The sequence below is a fragment of the Zonotrichia albicollis genome, chromosome W, assembly GCF_047830755.1.
Source record: "Zonotrichia albicollis isolate bZonAlb1 chromosome W, bZonAlb1.hap1, whole genome shotgun sequence".
NCBI lineage: Eukaryota > Metazoa > Chordata > Aves > Passeriformes > Passerellidae > Zonotrichia > Zonotrichia albicollis.
Genome location: NC_133859.1, coordinates 2,767,777 through 2,775,919, shown reverse-complemented (window position 1 = coordinate 2,775,919; position 8,143 = coordinate 2,767,777).

Sequence of the window (8,143 nt, the reverse complement as noted above, 5' to 3'; positions counted from 1 at the left end):
CTTTGTCCTGGCCTCTGCAGTCAGCCAGAAAGTTTGTTCCCATCAGCTGGGAGTTTCCTGTCCCACTGCAGACGCTGTTGCTCAGAGCCAGGGCTGCGTGGCAGCCACCCCCAAACTGCCCTGCGCATTTCCCTTGCTTCACCTTTGCTTTCTTTACTCTTTCCTTGTACAAATTTCTTCCTATTGCCCATTCCAGGGCTTCGAGAACTAGACACAGCACTTGAGGTGCTGCCCAACCAGTGCTGAGCGCAGGGGAAGAATCACTGCCCTGGTCCTGCTGGCCACACCATTCCTGATCCATAGGAGTGCCATGGATTGGATGAGGGAAATGGTGGGGAGAGGGTGGGGACAAAGTGTTATTGTCACCCATTAAGGGTCTTGACTTTCATATCTGTTCTGACTGCCTTAGAAGGGTCTGGGGATCAATATCAATTGGACATTGCTGATATCAATCTATAAACAGGAAAAGTAACCAGGACAAATTTATTCTCTCTGCATTGTTTTCAATAGAGTATATTGCAGTGTCACAATGGTCTCCTGCATTCCATGAGGCCCTGCAATGTCACATTGAACCTTTGGTTCCTTGAGTCTCACACTGTTCCATGAATCTTTTGTTCCATGGGGCCCTGTAGTGTTGCAATTTTCTTCGTTGTTCCATGGTGCCACACAGTGCCACAATTGCTTTTTGGCCCAACAGTGCCTCATAGTGTCACAATGGAATCCTTGGTTCCATGGGGATGCAAAGTGCCACGATGGCCCTTTGGCTTCATAAGACCTCAAAGTGTAAAAATGGTCTCCATGGTTTCACAAGGCCGTGCTACGTCCCAATGGACCCTCGATTCCATGATTCCCCAGAGTGTCACAACAGCCTCCTTGGTTCTGCACTTTAAGAAGGCCCCTTTGGTCCCTTGGAGCCCCATAGTGTTACTATTGTTCCCTTGGTTCCATGAGGCCCTGCACTGCCACAATGGTCCCTTGGTTCCATGATGCTCTGTAGCACAGCAATGGTCTCCTTGGTTCCACAGTGTCAGAATGGCCTCTTTGTCCAATGGAGCCCCACAGTGACACTGTGGTCCCCTTGATTCCATGAGGACTTACTGTGCTACAATGGCCCCTTGGTAACAATGGGTTCCGAAGGCTCATAATGGTCTCTGTGTTTCCATGAGGCCCTGCAATATCCCAATGGACCCTTGGTTCCAAGGAGTCTGCAGTGTCACAAGGCTGTCTTAGTTAAACGAGCTCTGCAGTGCTGTAGTGGCCCCTTGGTTCCATGAGGCAAAGCAGAATTAGAATGGCCCCTTGGTTCCATGGAGTAATACGGTGTCACCATGGTCCCATTGGTTCCACAGGGCCTCAAAGCTTAACAATGGACTTTTGGTTCCATGAGGTTCCACTGCATCACAATAGATTTTGGTTCCATGAGGTTCCTCAGTGTATCAATGCCCCCTTGGCTCCATGTGGCCCCACACTGCCCAAATGGTCTCCTTGGTTCTGTGAAACCCTACAGAGTCACAAAGGACCCTTGGTTCCATGAGCTTTTCGCACTATCAACAATGGTCTGAGTTCCACAGTGTCACAATGGATCCTTTGTTCCATGACGTTCTATAGCCTAACATCACCACTCTGATTCTAGAAGGTTCTGTAGTGTCACAATGGACCATTGGTTCTATGCAGCCGCAAACTCTCACAATGACCCCATGGCTCCATGAGCTTCCATACTGTCAGCAACGGTCTCCTGGGTTCCACGAGGCCTTATTCTGATACAATGGACTTTTGGTTCCATGGGGTTCCACTGCATCACAATGGACGCTTTGTTCCATGAGGTTCCAAGTGTCACAAATGGCCAAAATATCAGAATAAGACTCCTTAACACTAATTTGTTGTTTAAGAAAGCATCATTTATTCAGGCCTGAGGTTCCAGCAGGTGATAACTCCTTAGGTGGACACGTGATTCTACCATTGTACTGCTTATATACAGTCACTATGTGTACATTAAAATTTACCCATTTCCATAAAACCAACCCCAAATTCCCAGATTCAGTCCTTGCTTTTTCTATCACTGCATTTTTGAGCCAGATGTCTTCATCTTCTCTTCCATCATTCCTGCTTGGAAAGCAGCCCCTACATACCTTGTTCACAGGCACGGTAAAAATTGAATTAAACCTTTTGAGATCAAGGCCAAGTCTTTGTGTGGGCAGGCAGAGGCAGGCAGGAGGCGGAGCTGTCAGCAAAGGAAGGGCCCAGCCAGGTGGGGCAGCCAGGGGATGCCGACAGCCTGCAGGGACAGAGGCTCAGGGCAGGGACACTGTGGGATAGCCTGGGCTGCACAGGGCACAGGGATGGGCTGCAGCTGCAAGACAGCCCTGCCAGAGCCAACTTGGGCAGCACTTTGGCCATGGCTGCTGGCACTAGGCCTGAGGCCATGAGGGGACAAGTGACCCTTGCAGGCCTGGGGCTTCATTGCCTCGTCCCTGCTCAGCAGCCTGGCAGGGGCCGCCCCATGCTCCTGCCCTTGCCATTGCACATCCCTACATGCCAGTGCCCATCCCTGGAAGAGCCGTGAGCAAGGAGGGAAGGACAGGATCTGCCTGGCCAGGGGCTGGGGCTCAGACCTTGGACCTTTGCATTCTGTAACCACTTCCAGGTTTGCTCAGCACCAGAGGCACCTTTGCCTTGCTTGTCCCCAGCTGCCATCACTGCCTCCAGTGTTCTGCTCCTTGGGACACTTTCACCGTTGCGCCCCTAACAGAGATCTCTTTCAAACAAGAAACTTCAGTGTTTCCGTGTAACTGAGTTCATGAGGGTTTTGTAAGATCACTGAGGGGATTGTGACATCACAGAGCTGGCTGTAATGTCACAGAGTAGAGTGTGAGGCCACAGAGCAGATTCTGCCATCACAGAGTGTGGCTCTGTGGCATCAGAGAGTGGATTGTGACATCACTGGCTGGCTGTGTAAGATCACAGAGCAGGCTGTGACATCACAGAACAGATTGTGACACCATAGGGTGACTTTGTGACATCACATTCTTCTGTGACATCACGACACTGCTGTATGACATCGCTGATGACATCAAAGCGTTGGCTCTGTGACATCACAGGATGCTGTGTGACATCACAGGGGCTGTGTGACATCACTGGGGGCTGTGTGAGGTCACTGGGGATGTCACTCTGCCCTGGGCCCCCTCACAGCTCCCCCCAGAGCAGTCCAACCCTGATCGTGCACAGCGGGGTCCCCTGTCCCCCCGGATCCCCCCGCCCCCAGGGCCGCAGCCTCCCCCAGAGGATGTTCCACGAGATCAACCCCAGAGTCTGACACGGGGATGGGGGGCTGGGGCCCTGGGGGTGTCACAGGGGGACAGGGACCCCCCGGAAGCATCCCCGTGTCCCTGAGGGCCAGAGCTTAGGCCAGGGCTCCTTCACCCTGTTACGAACGAGGCCTTGAGAGCGCTGATAAAATCCCCAGCAAGGGATCAGCAAAAGCCAGATTTAATATTAAGGGACAGCAGCACAAAGTTCCTTGGCAAGAGTCACTCTGCTCCTGACTGGACACTTCAGGCACACCAAGGAAACAAAGCAACAACAAAACCAAACAAAATCCAGTCAATCAAACCAGAAATTAATCAAGAACTGTCTGTGTGTGTGTGTGTGTGTGTGTGTGTGTGTGACACAAGGACAGTGAAGGCAAGGATAAAAGGAATATGGCGTAAAAGCTTTCAGAGCTCAAGTTTAACAGGACTTAACTTATACTTTAACCTTCTACCTTTAACTTCACAATTTAGCAGAAGAACAACACTTAACAGTATTTAACTTATAACTTATGACTTAGCAATTAAAAAAGGAATAATACTTAACAATATTTAACTTAGCTTATAACTTATATTAAACTTAACAACTCAGCAAAAAACTAACACTTAGCAGTATTTAACTTCACTTAGACCTTGTCACTTAACCTTACCTACACACCTGACCGACACAGCTATCCAAGGAACTAAAGCCCCTCAGAGAGCAGCATTTCTGCCACATTTCCCCAGCACAGACACTCCTGTGTGCACACAGACACAAAGAGTCAGTGCAAGGCACCTGTGAGAAATCCCCCTGAGGGCAGGAAATGCTCACTGTGGATCCTTTGGCATCTCCCCAGTAAAGGGCAAAGGGTTGAGCCTGGAGGAGTGGGGGGATCGGCCCAGGCTCCGTCGTTCTTCAGGATCCCCGAGTGCAGCAAACGGGAGAGTTCCCGGCTGGGAGAGGCCCCACTCAGAGGGAGTCGCTGGCCCAGGAGAGCTCCAAGGGCTGCTTTTGGAGCGCTGTTTGCAGGGCCCCAAGAGAGGGGCTTCAGTACCAGCAATGGTTCATCCTGGCCGCACTTGGCACCAACAGCTTTCTTTGGCAGCGTAAGAACAGGGATGTTGTGCCACTGAGGGAACAAAAACAGTTCTCAGGCTGCTCCTACAGAAAGCAGGAGCTGGTTGGGCAGCAGCAGTGCCTGGAGCAGACAGTGTTTGTGATGAGCTGCAGAAGAGCTGAGCCCAGGGGCTGTTGGCCAAGGCCGAGGCCCAAGGAGCATTTCTCAGCTGGCAGGGCGGCCTGAGAAGGGGAGGGGGGAATGCAGCAGCATAGGGCCCATGGAACCAAGGGACCATTGTGACACTGTGGAGCCCTGTGAGACCAAGGGACCATTGTGACACTGTGGGGCCCTGTAACACCAAGGGACCATTGTGACATTGTGAAGCCTCATGGAATCATGGAGAGAACTGTGACATTGCTGAGCCTCATGCAACTCAGAAGATACAAACAATTGAGTTTTCTTTTAAATGTCTCTTTGAGAGAGTTCTTTGGGGGATGGCAGTAAGGGCTTGTCTGTCCTGCTTGGCACAGCCCAGGCAGGGCTTTCCCAGCCCCATTCCACACTCCATTTCCCAGCTGGAGCCCCTGGTGCCTCTGAGTTGTGCTGCCCCAGTCCCAGGGACACTCTCGTTGTCTGCCCATTCCCCCACGGTCTCTGGGCAGGGATGGCCTCAGTGGGGGCTGCTGACATCCTCAGCACCTTGGAGGCTGCTGATGAATTTTCCTGCTGCAGAGATTTGTTCAGTCTTCAACTCTACAGTGCAGGAATTCAGTGTCCCTGGGCTCATTAACATTCAGGACACCTGAAGAAGCCAAGCCCAGGGAATAATTTGACTTTAATTTTCAAATAATTTGGGGTTAGGTAGATCTCAGTAGTGTATTCAAAGTGAATACATGATATTTAAAAAGACAGCAAGAAGAGATTTTTTAGATCCTGTTTAGGTTTTATATCCTGCTAGTTTATTGATATGTGCAGTCCCCAATTGACACTGAATCCAGGTACCTCCTTGTTGTAGTGTGTTGTAATGTCCTGTTTTAGACTTCCAGGTCCCGGGTCCCTTTTCAGGTGTGCCAATACTGGTCCCCCTTCCCCCCTCGTCCCCTTGCTGAGTGAGTCCTGTCAATCAGGCTTAACATTCCAGGAAAAGTGTCGTGTGGTTGGTCGGGTTCAAAGGATGCCCCTCAGGCCCAGAGGTCATTGGCCTGTCTAGGTGTTCCTCGCCCCTTGAGAGCCTGCCCCCCCCACCTGGTTGGTGGCTCACCTGTCCCCTCCCCACCCCCTGAGCTTAAAAGGTGAGTCCAGCCAGCTGCTCGCGATTCTGTTGGAAGTCTCCCCAAGATTCAGACCTCTGTAACCATGGAATAAACCACTGCATATAACCCTCCAGCAGAATCCTTCCTTTTTTCTCTTCACCTTCCCCTGAAGCCTCTTCCTAAGGTAAACGGAGTCCCTAACAAGCCTGGACTTGTTTGGTGCCTAGCTGAAACCACCAGCAAGCTAAAGGTGTCTCTGGGGTGAAGCACCACAGAAGCCGCCTCTGGCTCAGCATGGAGGCTCAGACTGGCCCAGGCACAATCTAACTGGTGATATTTGGATTCATATTCCAATACCTCCTCATGCAGTTGGAATAGATATGAAAATCAAGACCCTTCATGGCTGACAATCAGTCAGACTCTGTCCCTACCCCCACCCCACCGTTTCCCCCATCCAAGCCCTGGCACTCAGAGCAGCCTCGTGCAAATCTGAGGCCCCTCCATCCCAGGCTGCACCTGCAGTTTTCAGCTTCTTGGCTCCAAGTCCCACCTGCTTTCCTTGGAGAAGGAGCTGCCCGAGACACAGAGGGATGTTCATTTCTTGTCAGACAACAAAGCCAAGGGAAGGCACAGCTCCATCAAATGCAAAAGTCATTCCTCTCCCTGGCTCTGCCCTGCCCCTGATCCCCACAGCCTGTCTTGTTTCCTTTGTCCCTGTATTGCCAGGGACTTTCTGGGACAAGGAAGCTCTGCTCTGGGGATGGAGGGAGATGCAAGTGCCACCACTGGGGTGGGAGCCACAACTCATCAGGTTTGTGTCCTTTGGGGGTCAGGAACTGATGAGACTCAGAGGCACAGAAAGTTTCTCTTCATGGCCAACAGACCATAGTTTACCAGGACACAATTTAATAACAATCACACTCTTCCCTGAGCTATGTACAATGTCCCAGCTGTGTCTGATGAGTGCATCATCCAATGGTGATTTCCATACTAAAATTTATTTTAGACAAATATGGTAGAAGATATAAACACAATTAAGTTATTGTATCAGGATGCTCCTCCTGGAGTGGGTGCAAAACAGCTCAAACAATTCCTGATTTGCAAAGCTTTCAGTGGTGGATGGAGAAGGGAGGTCAGACTGCTTTTGGTGTTGAGGAAATGCTGAAACCAGCCTGACTCATTTCATCTCCTCATGCCCTGGCTGATCTCCCCTCTTTCCCCTTCCACCCATTGGCTTGTCTCCCCCCAGCCCCCTGCAAAGAGCCTGGCTCTGTGTTCTCCATCCCATCCTCACTGGCACTGTGTCCTGGGGTGACGTTATGATGCTTGTATATGCCTCATTCATCTGTTCTGTGCCTTTAAGACCGGCTCTGAAGAGTGGAAGTTTTGTTTGGGTTTCTCTTATCAGGGACACAGAGACAAGCGGTACATAAGGCTGTTTTTTCACTTCCAGCTTCAGCTTGCTGCTTTTGCTTGCTCTCTTTTTCTGCTCTTGCTTCTGCACTGCTTTCGCTTCTGCTTATTAGCTAGTTTAGCTAAACAGTCCACATTCCTTCCTGGACTGTTTCTCCTCTCCTGTTTCTGTGACCATCTCGAACCTGCTCCAGACCGGGACCCGGGAACACCAAAGGTTTGGCTGCAGCACCTGGCCCAGCACTGGAGGGACTGAGAATAGAGCAACCACCCCCGAAAGAGACTCTCTGATTTTGCCATCTTTCTCAAAGCGGTGTCATCGGGTATTGTTCATTTTGTGTGCTGGGGGGTGCTGGGCCGGTCAAATAAACAGGTTCTTTCCACCTCTCTCCGAGGAATTTTTTCCCGAACCGGTTGGGGGGAGGGGCCCTGTGGGTTTTGCTTTCTTGAGGGGCCCTCCTTTGCAGATTCTTTAACAAATTTGCCCTAAACCAGGACACACTGCCAGGCTGGGATGAGGAGCCCCTCAGCCTTCCCTGCTCCAGGCTGGACAAGCCCAGCTCCCTCAGCCTCTGCTCACAGCAAAAGGGCTCCAACCCTACCTTGGAGGCCCTTCCCAGACCCTGCTCCAGCTGCCAGACATCTTTCCTACCCTGGGGACTCCAAACCAGACCACAGTGACCTGGATTATCCCTGTCCTTGATGTCCTGGTCACACAGCCCTGGCCCCTTGTCCCCTGTCAGGCTCTGGGGTGGATCCTGTGGAACATCCTTTGGTGGAGGCTGTGGCTCCAGGTGGGCTGGGGGGATCCCGGGGGACAGGGAACCTGCTGGGCATGAACAGCATTGGACTTGTTGGGAGAAACTGTGAGGGGGAGCTGGGGCAGAGTGACCAAAGCAGTGACCTGACACAGCCCTGCTGGGATGTCACACAGGCCCTCTGTGATGTCACAGCCTGCTCTGTGAGGTCACAGCCCATTCTCTAATGTCACACAGATGGTCTCTGATGTCACAGACAAATCTGTGATGTCATAGTCTGTTGTGTGATATCAGATCGCTGCCCTGTGATGTCACAGATATGGGCTATGATGTCACAGGTACTCTATGACCTCACATCCCCCACTCTGTGATGT